Source organism: Apis laboriosa, unplaced genomic scaffold (assembly GCF_014066325.1).
Source record: "Apis laboriosa isolate Shangri-la unplaced genomic scaffold, ASM1406632v1 scaffold105_cov147, whole genome shotgun sequence".
NCBI classification, from domain to species: Eukaryota; Metazoa; Arthropoda; class Insecta; order Hymenoptera; family Apidae; genus Apis; species Apis laboriosa.
This window is the reverse complement of record NW_025220714.1, coordinates 1,758,644-1,778,791: the sequence shown is the minus strand read 5'-3', so window position 1 is coordinate 1,778,791 and position 20,148 is coordinate 1,758,644. Positions and strand designations below refer to the sequence as shown.

The following is a 20,148-nucleotide window of genomic DNA, read 5'->3' as shown; positions in this document are numbered from 1 at the left end:
TAAGCGAATTGGTGCAAATGATTAAATCATAATTAATCGAACGAGACAACGGTCGGGGAGAACTTGCCAGTTGCGGTTTCCTTTAACGAGCCTAAGATCCGACCAAACCTGTTGCGAACAATATTTTCTCCGTAGAACGCGTATATATCGTTCTCATAATCGATCTGCTATATATTGATAAAGTTTATTACCGTTTTATCTCTCCCAGACGTATTTACGCTTTGTGCAATGCGGAAAAATGATGGATAAATTATATACATGGACAAATTAAAGAGTTTCAAAAGAAAGATTTCAAATTTATAGGTTATATGTATATATATTTATAAATAGTCAAACAAACATAATTGATCGAACGTGTTACGAAACATTTTAATTTTTAGTATAACAAAAATAAAAGTAAAAATTTTTTTACACCGATTCCCCAACTGTTTCGAATTTACGTAATTTTCAAATGCAAATAAATGTAGACGTACTTATAATTTAAAGTGGAAGTTTTATAATGGAGTTAAAAATTGGGTTAATAGAAGCATCAATTGCCAGTTGATTAATTCTAATGGTTTCAAACGGTTTACGAAATAGACGAAAGGTTAGAAAGTAATTTCGAATTACCCGCGTTATTCTCCAGAAGAACGAAAGCGTCCTTACAGCTGAATGGCTGTTTAGCAGAGAAGATGAGTGGCCTCGACCAATCGGACGCAAAGCGGCCACTTACGGGCATCTTGGATCACCGTGGCGTGGATCGGTAGTCAGTTTACATTCAGTTTGTGCCGAGACGCGCTACATCGAACGTCGTATGTTGCTTCGTACACGTTGCGCTTGCGGACAAAAGCTCGAGTGTTTTTTTCTTCGTTGAAAGTGGACGATCGAAGGCCGTGGTTCGATGTTGTGCGACAAAGTGGAAGCGTATTGTTTACCCCGAAAAATTGGTTCGTGTTCTGTCAGTGATGAATCGGCGTCCCGATCGACGGTTGGATCGATGTGCGTGAAACGTAATCTTCCAACGCGGCAAAGTGGTTGAAAGAGAAGTAATTGAAACGAAGTCGTTTGTCTGGTTTCATTTTTCGTTTTGTGCCAATCGCTTGTTGGCAAAATAAATATTTTATTTCGCTCTAAACTTTACTTCACGCGTACTATACTATATACGCTCGTGACACTTCCTTTCGTTTGTTTACCGTTTTAATCTTTATCTTCTCTGCATCGAAAAAAGAGCGAGATAAAAGAGGAGCTCGTATTACATAATAATGTTTTTCAAAAAATTATGTACAAGCTATACGAATAACTTGTAATTTGTAGCTTGCTGTTTCCCTGAATACACATCTCGAGTGATCAATCCAATGTAATATATTATATATACGACGAGGATAGCCGGTAAAAACTCGTTAGGATAATTTAAAGTATGAATGCATCTCATAAACTCTCGAGACGAAGTACTAGTATCAGAATGTATATAACGTGAGATATAATAATATGTTTAGATACAAATTACAAATTGCCCGATTTATTTCAACGCGATCTTGGCTATTATCATCTTTAACGAGCTATAATTGCGATATCGAAGTACATCGCGAATCGATCAATTTCCCACAACTAAACCACACTTGTTTGCACGCAAATCTCTATTTTCCTTCGTTAGATTTATCAACTTACGGTTTTTGATTTCTCTATTTTATACTATATTATAGTTATAAGAACATCGATAAATTTAGATAAGAATTTTTTTTATTCTTTAACGCTGTTAAAGGAATTAATAAAAAAAATTCGATAAACTAAATTAGTTCCTGTACCTTTTCAAGGTTTTATTAAGAAGATAAATTAACGTTGCGTAATTCAGAAACACGCGTTACATTAGAGATATTGCTAGTTTTTCCTCCGCTCAAATCTTTTCGTAGCTATCTTATCTCGCTCTTAAATCCATCGCCTCTATACATCCACTTTTCTCTCTCCTGTATAGTATAGTGTATTTTGACTTTTCGATCGATTAAGCGGAGTGGAAACTTAAACAAACATCTCTGTGAAATAACAAAAATATAATATACGAAACGACGAGGCGATGACGGAATATATCAGAATATCTGAATTTACACCGAAAAGGGAGAAACAAATCGATTTTTGTTTCATTACCGAAAGTTCATTTGCCCTCGGACTCGTGTCTATATAAAACGTATTAGGCACAATAATCACGCACGCTTAGAGGACGATAGAGACAAATGATTTACACTAACCTCTTTCCGCGCTCGACACGCCACAAAATCCTATCGAAGTCACGTTCGGAATACATAAAAAGAAAAAAAAAGAAAGAAAGAAAGAAATAAAGAAAGAAAAGAAAAGAAGAGGTGCGCTATCAGTGGATACGATTGAAGAACAGGTAGCAACCGTAATAGGGAAGCTCGCGTGGATAAATATAAAATTTTCGATGCAAAAATCGAGCGGAGCGGAGAGAGTGCGCATATATGGTAGGAAAGAAGCGCGTCGGGGATCGTTCCTAGGAAACGAGGCATCTCCGACTCGAGTCGCGATCATTTTTGCGCTACTATATGCGACCAGTACATTCCCGTCGCGTATACACCTTGGTCCACTATCATCCGTCCACTACCTTCTTCCCTCCTCTTTGTCTTTTTCTCGCGTTTCCGTTTGTGCGAGCATCGAGCGGTTCGTCACTCGTGCGACCGGTCGTCCAACGCGTCCAACACGGGAAACACACGGGAACTCCGCTATCTTCCCTTCCACCATCTCCATTTATAGTTATTCACGCCTTCTACGGCCCTTGTTATGTCGATCGCTCGGCGGATCCCCGCGATATGCTTTATTCGGCGACGTGTACACGTCGGTTGACAACCTACCGGCCAACTATCGAACTTGATCGCTCTAATTACACTCTCCACGATTATTCGTTTGGATAGGTAGTTAAACTACGCTTTCGGCCGCGCACAATCTTCAACTCGAGCGAGTTGAGTAAACTTAGGTTAGGAATTCTACTTTACCGCTAATATTTCGAATTGAAACTCGAGATATGTGTCAGTGTTTAGGAATCGGATAGCTCATCGAGAACGGTAATTGGAAGCAATTCTAGAAATCTAAATACACTTGTAGCTTGGAATCTTAGGTCGAACGGTTTAGTGGGTGAACGATAACGGAAGTCGAAATGATAATTTTTTGAATCTTATATATATATATTTTAATGTTTGGTTATATGCGTTATCGAATGATAGTGTTTCGTTCTATAAAACATTTCGCACAGGACCCAATTTCCAAAGGATTTATGGAATATTTTTACAATTTTTTGAATTTTTTGTCGCGTTATTAGATCGCAAACGATATTCCTTCATTTTACTTCGAAATTAGACTCGGTCAAATGATATATATATATATACACGCGCACGATTTCGAAAGACTTTCACTCGTTTTGTTTATATGCATAACATTCTCCGTAATTTTGAATGAATCATTTCGAAGCAACGAGAAAGTTTCTTTTTCTTTTCTTCTCTTTTCTTCCTAGTATCCTCGTATATAGTTCTATTATCTGTTTAATGTGAAATTTTTCATCTCGCGCGATGGATAAAAATTGTAGATTAAAAAAAATATATATAAAGAAATATTGTTTATTATCTTCATAGACACGTGGGAAAATAATTAATTATATCGTTCACACGTTCAATGTTTCATCATTGACAGTTGTTTGCTCGTAATCAAAATTCCATTAGATGCTTTTAGCCGGAAGCCAGGCAACAGGTATTGGTAGTAAAACTTTCTAACCTCTCGATTCTAACCTCGTCGGAAATGCGTCATACGCACGATCGACGATATTATATTCTTACGCAACTTATGTAAAAAAAATTTGGACGGATCATCTATTTAAAAATTATTTCGGTCGTTTTATATTTCCTTTTATGGACAGCAAGAAATACGCATAATTTTTCGAAAAAACTAAGGGATAAGATAGATTTTTATCGTCGCAACTGTCGTTGCGATAATTTAAAACGCAGATGGTAGAACTTAAACGAGTCATCGAACCGTAAAAATTTGTAGAAACGAATTTATGTGATTGTAAATTACGTTGACGCAAAAGTTTAAAGTTGACTAATGTCGAGTAAATAAGAATGTAATCGGTAGCAAGCTGACAGGATTAAACAGTGGACGCGATAAATTCGTCGATAAGATAGTTTTTCAGTTTATCAAGAAAGCTTTGGTAATAAAGTTTTTTGGTTGCTATCGTAAAATTACTTCACGCGAACTATTGTTCACGAAATGGTTCGACCGTTGGAAAAGGAACATTGTAACGAAAGGTTGTGTCGGGGTTGTGCATGATTCGTTTTCATTCTTTCCACACGTATATCTACGACTGAAGATTTACGGCCTCTCGGTTGACCCTAGATTTTTACAATCTTGGGCTTGTATCGTACCACTCTCGCAAGAAAAGTATACTTATACTATTCTTCGAACAGCATTACTGGCTTCGTCTTAACATTTTTCATCCGATCGCTCGTAAATCGAGCACCGTTTTTCGACGTCGCAGCAACACATTTTTAAAATATCGATCCCAAACAATGACAACGATGTTCGAAATATCCGTATTAGATTTTTTTCTTTTCTTTTTCTTTTTTTTTTTTTTTTTTTCGAATTTTTTCCTGTTTTTACTTTTCACAGAAATTCCATCGTCAAGAGGAATGCGTTACACGTTTGTTACACGCGAGGTAGAGAAACGCAAGGATTGCATCAAGGGCAGGCTAGAATCAAAAGAGATTTTTGTTTTCCACTCGTATAAAGCTCACATTTTCCCGCGTTGATGCCAATGGAAAATTTATCTGGGATCATTAATTACGAAGAAGAGTTTTTAGATGAAGGTTGATGCGGCAACGTTGGATACCGGAATATATATTGCCAGTCCAGATATTACCTCGTTTCTATTAGCAATTCTGCTATATGACGGCATTTTTCTTACGATATTCTTACATCGCGACCATCCAACGCGCATATTCACGATTAATCGACGACATAATACGACACGCGCGGCTTTATAACTTGCGCGTAATTTCCGGTTTTGTCCGCTAAAATTCCTCGTTTAAAAAAAAAAAAAAAGGAAAAATTTTATTCGTACAAGAAACTAGAAACAATATATCGAAAGAATATATATATATACTGAAATGACGATTCTGAACGATCTTTATTGACAAAAGAATTTATACGATAAAGAACGTGTCGCGAAATTTTAATCGTTATTTTCATTATATACAGACGCGACGACTTAATTTGCAAACAACATTAACGCTTTAGAATAAAGTTACGCGGGTTGAAATTTTTTTCTTATCACGTTTTTTGCACGTGTAATTGCACCAATGCATACATTTGCAATTATTAACCACACCCATCGCCGCGATATTATTATTAAAGAACGCAATGGAAAAAAAATAACACGGTCTCGGAAAAACATCTGTTTCCCGCTCTGTTTTTACTACTACCTCTCGCTTCTTTCTTTCTCTCGCGATTGAAAAATTCTCATTCTTTATTTCGTCTCGATAGCCGGGATAAAGGCGGGGCACGATTTTTCAAGTGTCCCATCGAGGACGCAACAATTAATATTTATTACCGTTATTACGCCTTATTAAAAATTATTAGTCTTCGTTAAAAATTAATGGGAAGTCGTTGGTTGCCGTTGGTGGGGGTAGGGAGGGGGAGGGACTTAGCTTTAGATTTTTCACGTACGCGCGGCATTGTCGCGGAGGAATAAATTAAACGCCTCTTCTCTCCAACAAATATCATTAAGCAGCCTGTGCTTTATGAAACTTAATTTCTCTCTCTCTCTCTCTCTCTCTCTCTCTTCGAAGAGCCATAGCTCATTTTACGGCCTTGTTTTATACTGTCCTCTATTTACATTCGGTATAATTTCGCTGTTATATTCGTGTCGCGTATTTTTCTTATTTCTGACCCTCTTCTCTCTAACCAAGATTATTTTCTTCGAGCAATGTTTCTTCTCGCTTACACGAAAAAAAAAAACACCAACAACTAGTAGGATAGAATAAAGAAGAAAGAGGAAGGAAAAGACGATGATTCTTACTACTTTATACGATCGAAGAAAGAATCGATCGCGTTACTTGAGGGAATAGTTTTCGAACGATGAACAAGTTGAATTGAGACGAGAAAGCGGATCGGTCGTCGAGAGACGGTGAAGTGGCGCCACGCGTCGTAACGAGCGTTCTTATATACACGCTTTATTGATATTCCATTGACAAGCTATTGGCAGCCAGGGGGCGTACTTACAGCCGTGCGTGGAAACGGCACGACTTCGTGAACTTGCCTTCCGAAAGACATCGTGTACAGACCGCGTGGGAGTTCCGTTAATCCGTAAGGAACCTCCAATGGCGCAGGAAGTCGTAAACTCTAATTGTTATCATTGTTCCTTATCGAGAAGATAATTATTAATCGCTTCGCGTCCTTTTCTCTAATCGCGCCGCGACTCCGATCGATAAATTTATGATGATTTTCCTAATTTCTCTTCGAGACTTTATTTTCGAGTTACTTTTCCACTTACCTATCTAATTATAATAGTAATAATAATATTAATAATAATAATAATAGTAATAATAATACCTATCTAATAATAATTAATATCTAATAAATAATAGCTAGAATCACTTAATTATTGCAAAATCGAGTGATTTGATTTACTCGATGCTGTTACGATATATCAACTTCGATATATATAAAACTATTTACTTAATTTGTTTCAATTAAATTTTCCATTATTGAAATGGAAAAACTGCGTAAAAAATTTTCTTAAAATATTCGTCGAAGTGGCAAAAACGAGGAAAAACACATTAGAAATTTTTGTCGTTCGAATTTTATAGCGTAGGGGGAGGGGGGAAGAGGGACGAAAGAAGTTTGTTGTCGTTTACCAAGCGAGAAGCGATACGAGGAAAATCGATCGAAGTAAAAAAAAAAAAAAAAAGGATGCGCTCTACGCCAATGGGTCTGGCCCGGATCCTCCAAGCTCTTCTGACACTAGTGTTACCAGCCCGGCTTTTATCGATGTTTTTCTTCCCGTCAGAGCAGCCCGGATTTCTTCTTTTCCTCGTGCTCTGCTGCCCTACCTCCACTACCCAAACTCGAACCCGTTTCTTTCTTTCGAAGGGGACAAAATAGCCGGTGAAGAATTATTAGATTTTAGACGAACCGATCGGTCGAAGCATCGTCGTCTCGCTACGTTAACGATTATCTCGATGAACGAACGAATCGATTGCACGAATGGGTGAAAAGCGTGATTAACGATTTATAAAAGGAGCGCGCGCATTGTCCTCGATCCTGCAATAGGAAACAGGCGATAAGTCGCCGCGAAAGGAAAACGTTACTTGTTGCGGGAAGTTAGCCGTTTAATGTTCGAACAACGACGTTAAAAGCTGCGAAACTGTTCGTTTGGATCGTCCGACTCCTCTCTCGAGGTGGATGGAAGAACGGGAGAAAGAAGAATTCGTTAACGAATTCGATCGATTACGATGACTGTATCCATTCCATCTTCGAAACTCGTGTAACATTTTGCTCGAATGTCTTACCGAGTAAAGTACCGTTGATTTTGTTCAATGATAAAAAATTGGACCGTGATTGGCGGAGTTGAATTTTTTTTTTCGAGTGAACAAAAGCGAGAAAGTGCGAGGAGGACGATAATGATAATTCATAACGTCTCCCGTGGTTGGAGACGTTTAATTCGTCGACTCGCATGTAGATGGGAGTATGTATTGGGCAAAGGCCCCGTGTAGAAGGCGCGGAGAAGAAGATCCCGGGGATCTTGATTGAAGCCAACTGGCCGGCCAATCCCGTACTCCGCCTTATTAAAACTCGTGCCGTTGTTTTGTCTTTTGTCTCTCCTTTTAATGTCCGGCATTAACTAGCCGCCTCGAACCCGCGCGCCCGTCTTTGTAACCGTTTCTTTTGACCTCTCTTCGCTTTCCTTCTCTCTGCTTCTTACCTTTCTGTCTCTCTCTTTCCTTCTCGTCCCTCGAACGAAACGATGCCAATTTCGTTCTCGCGTATATACACAATTATATAGGATTATCAGTGTCGAGCCGATTGCCAAAATTACGCTCTACTTCCTTTCCTGAGAAAGTCGTATTAAATCGAGCATATTTGCACGGCAAATGTATCATTTAACGATGAAAAGTGGATATTAAAATTTGAGGTTAAACGCGTTGAGATGTGTGGCGCGACGATCTGTTCGCAAAGAATTCGTTCCGAAGAATTTCGATCAGAATTGTTTTTATTTTACACAAGATTCGATACGTAAGGATGAATTTAATTAATTTGTGTAACAACGAGTTTTTAACGTACGTTGCACGAATATGCTTTTTTCGACGTTGTTATCTCTCGAAATTTCGCCTATCTCGATCGATCTTAGTTATGCGAGCGTTCATTGGTCGAAGAGACATTAATTTTATTTAGACAGAAGCAGCACCTGTGGCTATACACATTCCCTGTTAAATCCTTCGTCGCTCGTTCGTTTCGCCCGGAAAATGGAATTACAATTCGCCGTCGTAACGCAGAGGCAACGAATAGGGAATCCCTAGTCCTCCTCATCCGATAAAATCGTGCAGTAATAAACTTTCTCGAATTAAATGCGAATCTTCTTCCCCGTGCAGAAATTGCTTGACCCCATTTACTCGAACACATTTACGTGTCTATTTATGGATCGTAATTTAGGGAAGAGATTCAGAAAAGTGATTGTAAGGATAAATCTCACTCGAATTTTTGATCCTGAAAATTTATTTCATGTTGTAATTAAATTTTTACAAGATACTGCAATTTTTAAATCGTCGCAAAGAATGAAAATATCATTCAAAAGATAATTCCACACTTTTTTCACACGTTCTTCCCTTCTCTATATATATTTTCGATAAACATCTCGACGAGAATGAGTCCTAAGGTCATTTTTCATCGTTCGATCCGATTAATAGAAAAATTCGATCGATCGGTGCTTCTGCTCTTCCCGCGTTTCTCTACACCACGAATGTTTACTACGCTGTTAGGTGCGCGGTGTTGTTATACCCGAAGACGGCTATCATCGCGGGAAAAAGTGGTAGGTGACGAGGCGAGCGGAGCGGAAGCTAGAAAGAGAGAGAGAGAGTGAGGCAGCACGGTCGAGTTCTTTGGAGATTGGATTTCGTTTCGCGTCGCGTTCTCCGCGGCAAATCGATGATCTTCGCTCCACGAGATCCTTATCGAGACGATTCGTCTTTCGAAATAATTCCCTCCTTTCTTCGACAATTCGAGCAACGTTTGCTCGTCTTAATCGGTATATCGAAAGGAAAAATTTCGAGAAAAATTATTTCGATCGAGAAAGAAGAAATGAATCCGTTGTTTCGCCTTTGTTCGCATTAATCGAAGTTCGTCAGAAAGCGAGCGTTCTCGCGGAGAACTAGAGATGGGAAGCTCGGTTTCACTTTTAATTCTTCCGCTGGGCGGAAGAGCACGGCGGCAGGCGTGTATCCGTCGCGAACTTGCCTTCCTGCTTTGCCTTTTTTTAATTACGATTAACCTCGCACATGTGTGCACCGTCTCACGACCCGTCCCCTCCGCTTACTCGCATTTCCTTCATCCCTCTCCTTTTAACCTATACGCAACGAGTTGTGGTCGTCTACATCGATAAGATAATTCATCGTACGTACAGCGTACGTACGTACGTACGTACGAGCCACACTTTTTATCTCGTCTCCCTTCTTCAAGACTCGTTATTAACACGACGAGGAAGCTCTTCGGCGCAGCTGCAACGGGCACGCTGAACGAGGAATTCGAGGCGAAGTACGTTCAAGGAAAAACATCCGAGATATTTAACCGAAAAACATTTCAACGGGCGATTGTTCGCGGCATCCAAGGATTAATTCGCGTAATTCTAATAAATCGTTAACCTCGCGTTTAAAGAGAAACCGTTCAAAATTTCGTTTTCGAAAAAAAATAAATATATATATATATATTTTATTTTATATATATGGCAATATTTGGTTTGAATTAATTTAGCTTTTAAAAAGGAAGGAGAGGGGGGGTGGAATTGTCCAATTTTATTATTCACTCGAATCGTAGTTAAACAAGAATTACGCAATAGGATTTCCAACGCACGACACAATATTCGTTCGGCCTCGCGTCAATTAATTGCCATGGAGAAGACGTTTCGTCAAGGTCCTGACATTTAACGGGTCGCTGGATTCTTCGAAAATAAGCGGGAAGACAAATGACGGGGAAAGATGGCGCGGCATCGTTACAATCCTGTACGAAAGAGGAGGCACATATATAGGCATCCATCAACGAGAAATTCAAATATGACCGGGTAAAGGGGGAGGGGGGAGGGGGGGGGGGAGGGGGGGGCGAAAAAGAAGAAGGAACACAGAGAGAAGAAAAACACGTTAACGATACGACGAAGAACGTGACGTATCGACATCTTCGAAATATTAATATTTATGAGCCTCTTCCTGCAAACGGAATGAATGCACCTGCGTGTATACGCGCTCCTCCACGCGGGTCGCCACAGAAACTGCATGCATCGTCCTTTCGTCAATACACGCGTCAATTTTTTTCTCTTTTTTCTTTTTCCAACTTCGCAAATATGCGCAACGTTTGTTCCTCTCGCGTGTCGAGAAATCTTCGCCCCTCCCCTTCCTTCCTTTTCACAACAATTTTTCGATAACTGCAACAAGATACGAGAAATTTATTTTTAGAAAGTAAATTGTTCGATTTTTCCATTTTCGCATTTCCGCGTTTAGGTAAAGATTTTAGATTTTAGATTTTATATCCATCAGGGATTTGTAGCAGTTGTAGCATTATTACGGGGGGAAACGAGGAATAATAATAATAATAATAATAATCAGAGCGCGAATCGAGTAATGAGAAGATATTAGAAAAATTAGAAATAGTTTTAATGATTATTCGTCGAGCGTGTCGAGTCGATGTTACGGGCCGTGCAACTGTGAGACTTTTTCTTTTTTCTTTTCTTTTTTTTTATCATTTTCTCGCGATTAACCAAGACTCCCGGAAGTTTTCAACTTTATACACGTCGTACACGCTCTAACAGCTCGCAATAAAATCGGACGTAAACTGGAAAATTTTAAACGTAAAAAGAAAGGAGATTTAAAAACGATCTCTAATTATCTGTTAAAAAAAAAAAAGAGAATCGTTCGATATATTTTATCCGATTCTTAGTATCTCAAAATAATTTGAATTTGAACTTGAACTTATTTTCGACGATTCTTTTTTTTTTTTTTTTTTTTTCACTTTTCTCGCACTCTTTATCGCCCAGATCAATCTCGATCGATAAAAATCGAATCAGGTTTATTTATTACGTTCGTGTAAAAAACTTACTGGTTCGACAGGATTAATCATACAGATTGCTCGTTTAAACAACTATTACGTTTATCCTTAAAATTTTTCGCTCGATTCTTCGAGATGGAAGAAAAATCGATGACCCACGATGAAAACGGGAGGAGGAATTTAAGATAGCTATTACGAGTCGTTTGTACAGAAATGGTCGTAGCTCGTCTGGGACTGGTTTATCTGCTAAAAAGCTAATCGATTACAAATTTACAGTGAGCATAAATTTTTTTCAACGTAATTTATCCGCAATACTCGTACACATTGTGCCCGAAATTAATAATTTCTTTTCGTAATTATCACGATCGATACAATCGTAATAACATCGTAATAACATTGCATCATAACATCTGATTTAAAACGTGTAAATGTGTAATAATTGGAATCGTGGAAAAAAATTTCTTTACGTCATCCGTTTTATCCAATTAATGTAATAAATTTTGTTTCTCGTGTTTCGTATTCTTCTTCGGAAAGTGGCGCGCGCGCGTGCGCAACGGAGACAAAACACGGAAAAAATTATATCGGATTCAACGTGTCGTTCGTCGGATGAGGAAAGAGCGATCAGAGGTCGTCCCGATTCGAGTCGATACGCGTCAAGAATTTATTTTCATCCGTTTAAATAATTCAACTGTTGCTCCCTACTTGATGCGCCTTAAGGTAGAATCGCATTAAATTGCAAAATGTGCACGGGAAGAAAAAAAAAAAAAAGAAGTGGTCTTGATTCATCGTCCGCGGCTCAAATTCAAACCTAATTCGATCCGCTTTTGAGCGAGCTTTTTCGAATGAATGTCACCTCGTAGGCCTCGTAGAAATATTCATTTTCAGGGAAAATATTGATAATCACGGCCTCGCCGCGATCGTTTCGATTAATTTTTAATCAATCGAAACGAACCGATCGCGAATTGCATTGGTCGATCTCTCTGGATAAACGATCGATTTATAGTACAAATTGGTCGATCCTCGGTTGATCTAGGTCAGTGGTTATCGTTGTTAGTGGGACACGAATGGAACTTTCTTACGTTTCTAATTATCGATAACAATTTTCTGAGAAAAGTTTTCGAATAAGCAAAGAATCCTTCAAGAGTCGCAAAAATAAAATAGATAATAACGATAGATAAAAACGAGTTGATTCAGTTTCGTATCGTGAAAAGATTCTGTATTTGAAACGTTACGATAGCGCGATAAATCCATCTCGTTGATCGTCGAATTAAGATAAACGAGAAGATTTTATCCGTTCTCGTAGTCCGATTCTTCTTTTTATTTTCTTATATTTTCTTCTTTCAAAAATCTCTCATCAATTTCGCGATTTCTTTTACGACCGATCGTAATTGTTTCTTTAATAACAATTTTGCTCGACTACTAGGGACGTAAAAGTTGATACATTACGTCATCCCGCACGAGACCTAATTTGCTTATCACCAGATATTATTGCAACAGCTGCTTTCAAGCGTGACCTCCTCCATTCGTAATCTTCTTCTTCCCTGTACCACGCGATTGTAAATACCCCATACACGCTACTTATAATACCTTGGTAGCGCTATTACACTCTAGCTTGCCCCGCTCTCTCTGTCTTCGTTACATAAAACGGCTCGTTGCAACACATTTTTGTTCGTTCGTTAAACGGATGAATAGGAAGGTTCGCTTGTTGTCGATACGTTGCGTTACGTGTTATATTTATAACGACTCGAATTGATCGAACGAGAACGATATAACAATAAACTTTAGTACATTTATAGAGGAGTAGAAAAAAGGCCGATAATTTCGATCTATATCTCGACTTCACGCCTTAAATTCGTTGAATACTCGTTTCGCACGAGCGATGTGTTTCGTATCGAAGGCGCATGCGCATGCGCACGCGTGTCTACCACGAGAACTAGGCTAAGAAGAGATTAAATTTATTTTTACAACTGCAAAACTCGTAATAACAGTTTTTTACAGTCGCAGCATTAAAATTCTCTTTGTAATTTTTCCTTCCCATTTCTTTTGTGGAAGCGTCACGGGAATTAATTTTTTTCCTTTTTCTTTTCTCTCTTCTCTTTCTTTTTCTCTACTAGCGAAACCAGACAAACCACTCGTTCTAACGAGCGGTAAATCATTTTCATAGAATCGCTTCATTTCACGTGCAATATCCTGGAGCCGCGGGAAACGCGAGCCGCGTGTAGAACAGAGATGCGAAATACGAGAGACGAAATAAGTTGGACGAGGAAGGACACCGTCGGTTGGTGATCGGGTCGTTGCTGTGCTCCTTGTAGTTCCGCGAGGAAAATGCAATGGATCTGAACGTGTGCTCGCGTCGGGTCCACGACGGATACGCGACCATAAGGTCGAGGGGCCGCGCCAGGCCCCGGGCCCTCTACAGATCCGACTCCGAGGAACTTTTGAAAGAGGGTGGCGGCCCCTACGCCCTCCCCCGACTCTCCAATTTCCCCCTGGCCCCGACCGACCCCCGCCAACCTGCCAGATGGTCCGATTTCGCCAACGATTGCTATCTGATCGAGAATTACGCCACGTTGCGAGGAGGTTGCGGAACTACCGCCTCCTCCTCCTCCTCCTCGAGAAAGATGGTGGAAGAGCAACAGAGGAGGGTGGTGACGTTGAACACGTTCTCGAGGGGGGGCGAGGGGGGAAATCATTCACGCATCACCTTCGACTCTTTTCGATCGTGCAACAACGATTCCTCCGATTCCTCGATCGACTCGGCCCTGCCTCGACGACCCTCGAACGGGTCGAGGGGGGGGATAGAGAGTTTCGCGGGCGGTCGTCCGGAGTTGGGAGCCGCAAGGGCGGAAGTGGAGAGGAAGGAAGGAAGAACGACCGGCGACCGGGATGGGAAGAGGGAGAGGCGGCAGCAACCAATTTACGCGGTCCCGAATATTTTGTCGAAGTCGAGGCGCGATCGTCGGGTCGCCGTTGTGGACGGTAATTACGTGGCGAGCGGTGATCTTTATCGCACCACGGCCAAGTACATCGAGGACATAAACAAAAACATAGCGGAGATCGACAAGAGTTACGAGGAGTTGAAAAAGACTTCGTGCCCCGACAACAATCCCGCGTACGGGGTGATCAACAACAAGATGGCGTCGAAAGGGGAACTGGTGGAGGGGAACTCGTGCAATCTTTACGGATATCCGAGGAAACGGGACATGGCGCCCATGCCCCCTATATCGTCCGATTTCGGGGAAAATTTGGACGAGAGGGGCGAGAAACAGGGGGAGGGGGAGGAGGAGGAGGAGGAAGTCGATGCCAGGAACGTGGACGAGAAAAGAGATGTTGGCGCGACGATTTCGGACAATTGTTTCGCTTTTAAAGGAAGGCCCAACTCGGCGGGCAAACTTCCGCCCAAGTTGCTCCCGAGATCGTCTTCGATCGAGAACAACACCTCGAGACACTCGACGGGCTCGACCACCACCACCACCTCCTCCTCCTCCACGAAATCGAGCGAGTCGTTGTACGCGATCAGCGAGGCGTTGACGGGCGGCTCGTCGAATCCCCTCGATCTTGGGCATAAGCAGGCAGGTGGCGTCGAGGAGGGGTCGGACGGAATCGACGAGTCCAAGGACGAGTCCACGTCGACCGACGACGATATCGCCCGTTCCGTGGATCGTTCGCCACCAGCGTCTGTCACCGGTCCGATTCGAAGGAATCGTTCCAGAGTCGACTGCGCGGGCGGCGGAACGTGTGCAAGAAGGGAGCGTGACGATAGGACGGTGTCCGTTCTCAAGTACGAGGGGGGCGCTGCTCGCCGTGGGATGAACGGTGGGGCTTTAATGGAGAAGAATTTCCACGATTCGAGAAATTTTTGGGAGAGGAACAACGGTCACGCGGGGAGAAGATACGACACTCTGCCCTCTCGAAGATCGAGAGTCGCCTCGAGACCTCTTCACAAATCGAGCGAAGACGTTCTCGACGGTGAACGGTTGATTCGCGCGAGATCGTCCTCTCTGCGCAGGCCATGCGCCAGCGACATCGACGTCAGCCATCGAAACGACGCCGAGACATGTCTCTCGATCGATAACGGGGATATCGATCGGGGAAAGTTTGAAAATTCGTGCAACGGCTGCCCTCCCCTCCCCTTCTATTTGATGGACGCCACGGACGTTATACTGCACGGCCGCAAGTTTCACAGGCAGCAGGATCGTTTATCGAGGTTGTTCCACGGTAGGACGAGGCACAATTCGTTGGAATCGGAGGAGGCAGAGGACAAGGATGATAACGAGGATAATAATTGCCGGCGAAACGGTTTCGCCACTTTGCCTAGAAGAGGAGGAGGAGGAGGAGGGGGAAATCTGTCGAAGGATCAGCCATCCAACGATCCTCTTAGACGTTTATCCGGTAACGTGCCGATCCTCGAGCCGCTTTACGAGCACGCAGTCAGCGATCCGGTTAAACCGAGGAGCACCGAGAACGTGATTCCTTGGTGGGAACTGGCCACTAGAAAGTACAGGCATCGAAGTTGCCCCTCATTGCAGGTAAACAAAGCAGAAAAAAGGAAAATATTCAGATTCGTTCGTTATATTATAACGTTTCGCTTCCTCGAAACGTGTGAAAAGTGTATTCTCATTTTTAAAGAATCGCACGGAATCTCGATTGGAACGATTCCACTCGGTTCTACTTAACTTACATTTAACTCGATTATTCCACTTCTTTTCTTCGAAGTCGTTAATTACAGAACGTTGCCACGTTGCTTTATTGTGTAGCGTTGTGCGCACCGTGTTGCCATTTAATTGACACTCGCTGGAAAGAAAAATCGGTGGAAATTATTTTATTCGCGATCTTAATCTTCCGAATGGTAAAAGCGACTCGATGATGACAATAATGATTAATAATTTTTCACGGGAAAAGGGAGAAATTATCGTATCGTGAACGGGTGGAGAGGTTGCCGGGAAGGAAAAGGAAATGAATAAATTCGAACGCGGGTACTCTTGATCGTCAAGGCGATCCACGTGATTTATTTCGCTTTATGTCACTGCTAAACTGGTGCGGGTAGGTGGAGATATACTCGAATAATAAATTCGATAATAAGACGTGACGGGTGGAGCCGTCAAACGAAATTAAACCGAGCGCATACCATTGAACCATTAGAAAGACGATGCGTAATAAAGCGTAGGTCGACAATGCCACTCGTGCTCCCGATTGAATAATTATGCACCGGTATCCTCTCCTCTCAATTCTCTCCCTCTCCTCCCCCTCCTCCTCCCCTTGTCCTTTTATGATATTCGCTTTTTCGCTGTTTATTACGTTTTTTTCATCGTTGCATTGATGTCTGAGAATTATTTAATTTTCCATTGGATCGCTCGATCCAAGTAAAATAAATTTCGAAACACGCGTAAAAATTATTAGGACAAAAACGTAAACGCGGCATTAAAATTCACGGTATTCTTGGAAATTTTGAAACTCCTCTCCTAAAACTATTTGGACATTTTCTCCCTTGATCAAGTAAAAAATATAGAAATAACGCGTATACGATTTAACTGTGTTAAATTTACGAATGAAATTTATAATTAGCCAGTTAGATACGCGAGTGATTCTTGTCGTGTAACATTGTAAATGTTACAAAAGACGAATGAAATGCACGATGACGCTTGATACGAATTTGATTCGAAATCACGATAGCCTGCAAGATCTCTTTTAATAAAATGACGTGTATGAAATGTATAAGGAAAAAGGAGGAAAGATGAAACGCAAAGGAATGAATCCTTCGTGCGCAATTTGTCAGATTGCAGCGCATCAAAATGACAAAAAAATAACACAGGCTGCATGAAATATACATAGGATACATGTTTGATGAGCCTTGAAGTCGATTTCAGAGTTCGATCGATATCGTAATGTCCGTGAATGTGCAATATAACAATTATACGGTCCCATTTACAAGTTTTTTTTACGTTTGTACCCTATTTATATGCTGTACGACGCTGCACTGGATCTTCGTTCAAATAACGATAATCATCGTGTCATCGAATAAATTACATTAAACTTTACATGATTGGATATAATTCGATTATTCTTTTTAACCAATCTCGTTTTTCCATTTTATATAGTTTTGTGATTTTTTTACAGACATTAAATGTCGAATAAAAGTTAGTATAAAAAGTTATTTTATTTAAATCAGAAATATATACTATAATTGTGCATAGATATTAAAAAATAACTACAGTAAATAGAAACAATTTTAAACAAGATTTCATCAAATATCAAATTGATATAATTCATCATAATGTTAAAAAAATATGATTCAAATGTCATTTAAAATATAAATGTCTCTAATATTTCAAACGTTAAAAATGCAGTGAATATTGCACAAAATATATAAATATTGCTATCTCTCCTCTCAATTCTCCTTCTTTTATAATATTCACTTTTTCGCTATTTATTATATTTCTTTTTTCATAAAAATGACGTTGCATCTGATATTTGAGAATCGTTTAACTTTCCATTAATCTAAATTAATAGAGGAAACAAATTTCTTCAAAACACGTGTAGAAAATTTGAAAAGTAAGGGCGGCATTAAAATTCGCGTCACGGTATTTTTTTTCTTTTTTGAAACGTGACTCGTCGTTCAAAATTATTTGGACGTATATTTCCTCCCTTCATCAAGCAAAAATGGAAAAAGGGCTCGCATAACCTCTAAGGGGTCGCACGGTAGCACAGCAGACCCTTCTCAAATTTTCTTCATCCAAGAGAGAAGTTCCATATATCCGTGGCAGGTAGTCGCCCTAAGAAAACATTTGCTCCTCGAGTGGATCTAACCGATAATCAATCTTGAACGGGATGATACTCTTCCCTTGTACTCGCAGATGTTTAAAATTTTTTTTTTTATCTTTGTTTAAATATTTTCGTTTCCCGGAACAACGATTGGTCGATTTTCCTCGAAAAGATAAGTTAAAGATATCGTATTTATCGAAATGTATACGTAAAGCATTCGTCAACCTATTAAATATAAATTAAAACTGTTGAAATGTGTTCGTTCGTTCACTCGTAATGGTATAAATTTGTGTAGTTCGCGGCGAGTCAATTAAGACGCTTTTTTTCTTTTTCGTCCAACAGCTGATAATTTACTGGATGGCACGTGTACTCGTTGCAACTCGTATTATTTAATTCTTCGATGGATTTCTTATGTTTATAAATTAGATGAGTTTATCATTTCTTTAATTTAAGAAATGAATATTATTAAATTACTATTAATTATTATTAAATATATTTAATATTATTATAATTATAAATTATTATATTATTATAAAATATTATTATAAATTATTATTAAATATTTTTCATTTTATGAAAAAAATATATCAATAGATATGCCAATGAAAGATCCATGTGGATATTTTTTCGAATCGATGTAGAAAATTTTGCCGCTTCGAAAATTGCTCGTTCAAAGATCGAAGATGCAAGATTTAACGACAATTATATTTTATTTAGTTCACATTTTACGTACGAATGTAAATACTTTAATGGAAAAAGTCCGTAGAAAATAAAATCGAGCGAAGAATTCTTGCTAAAAACGATCTATTCGATTACCTATACACTCGAAGCCTCTTTGCCTCCACTTGTAACTCTGCCACAAGAGAAGTGCATTCTCTTCACCACTTCAACTTCTTCTCCGAGAAACGACCTTTCCTCCACTTTTTCGACTATCCCATTATTTTTATCTTAATTCGACGAAGTGGACGAAGTCAATTACTTTCTTGTTTATCCTATCCCTAAAACCGAAGTAATTTTTCTAAAGATCAGAAAACGGTCCGTGAATGCGATGGAGGGAAATCCGAGCCTAAAAACCTTCGATCTGTGTTTTCCCAGTGACCTTCATGGGTCATAATATTCAGCAACACGTGGGGCGAGGTAAAGTCGTCGAGAGAACGTACTATAAAACTGGGATTTGTGGTAAGCCATTTCACTCGTTTTGGATACCAGATCCTGTTGTAAAAGTCTCAAACTCCCCCACAGGACGAAGATTTATCGTTTCACGGTTCGGTTAAACATTTCGACCCCCGTATTGCGTTAAGCGATGTTCACTCACGTAGAACTCTCTTAGAATCCTCCTTTTCCTTTTAAAAATAAAAGACACCATATGAAATTCATTTTTTAAAAAATAAATTTATATACGAACGATGATGAACTTTAATATTCAAAGTTACGAATAAAGTTACTTTATAATAATTTATATATCCATAATGATAATCGAAAATAATTATAATAGGTTAGGTTATATGAAAAGCGGATCAATTATAATAGCTACGAATAAATATTATTTAAGCATTTTAATAATTATTTGAAATAATTTTATTCGAAATTTTTAATTAGTTACTTTTTCAATTTAATGCCTAATTCTGCTCTCGAATAAATTCATTATCCTGTTCAGTTTTTAACGATCCATCGTGCCATCTACGTCGCGTCGTAACTTGACGTGATACATCTGCACATGCGCGGCTCACTAATCGCCAAGTAAAAAGAGAGAAATTGTCGGAATCGTTACGAATATCGCCAATTTGAACGCCAAGTTTGGCCTTCAACGTCAAAGTTCGTCGCGTCGAGCTACAATTTCTCGTCTCTATCGCTCTTGCCTTTTACTACTGTTGTTTTGTTTATTACGTGAGAACAGGTTTCCGAAGAAACTAAAATGGTCATCGCGTGTTCATCTTTCGCGTGGGTATACATACTGTTGCACCATTCTCGTAGTAACATCGCGCTCGAGTGTAATGAACTTAAAGGCACGCGCATTCTTATCTGAAAATTACGCATTCCAGATCGAAAAGTACGAACTCTGCTACTTTTGTTCGCTGCCAAGGTTGCCACCTTACCAGACTT

General features: G+C 39.8%; 1 protein-coding gene across 4 annotated transcripts in view; it reads left to right on the top strand.

Moving 5' to 3' along the window:
* LOC122720949 (protein sickie) overlaps positions 1-20,148 on the top strand; it is a 156,444-nt gene that overhangs the window by 119,906 nt on the left and 16,390 nt on the right. The gene's annotated exons all lie outside the window — the stretch shown is intronic.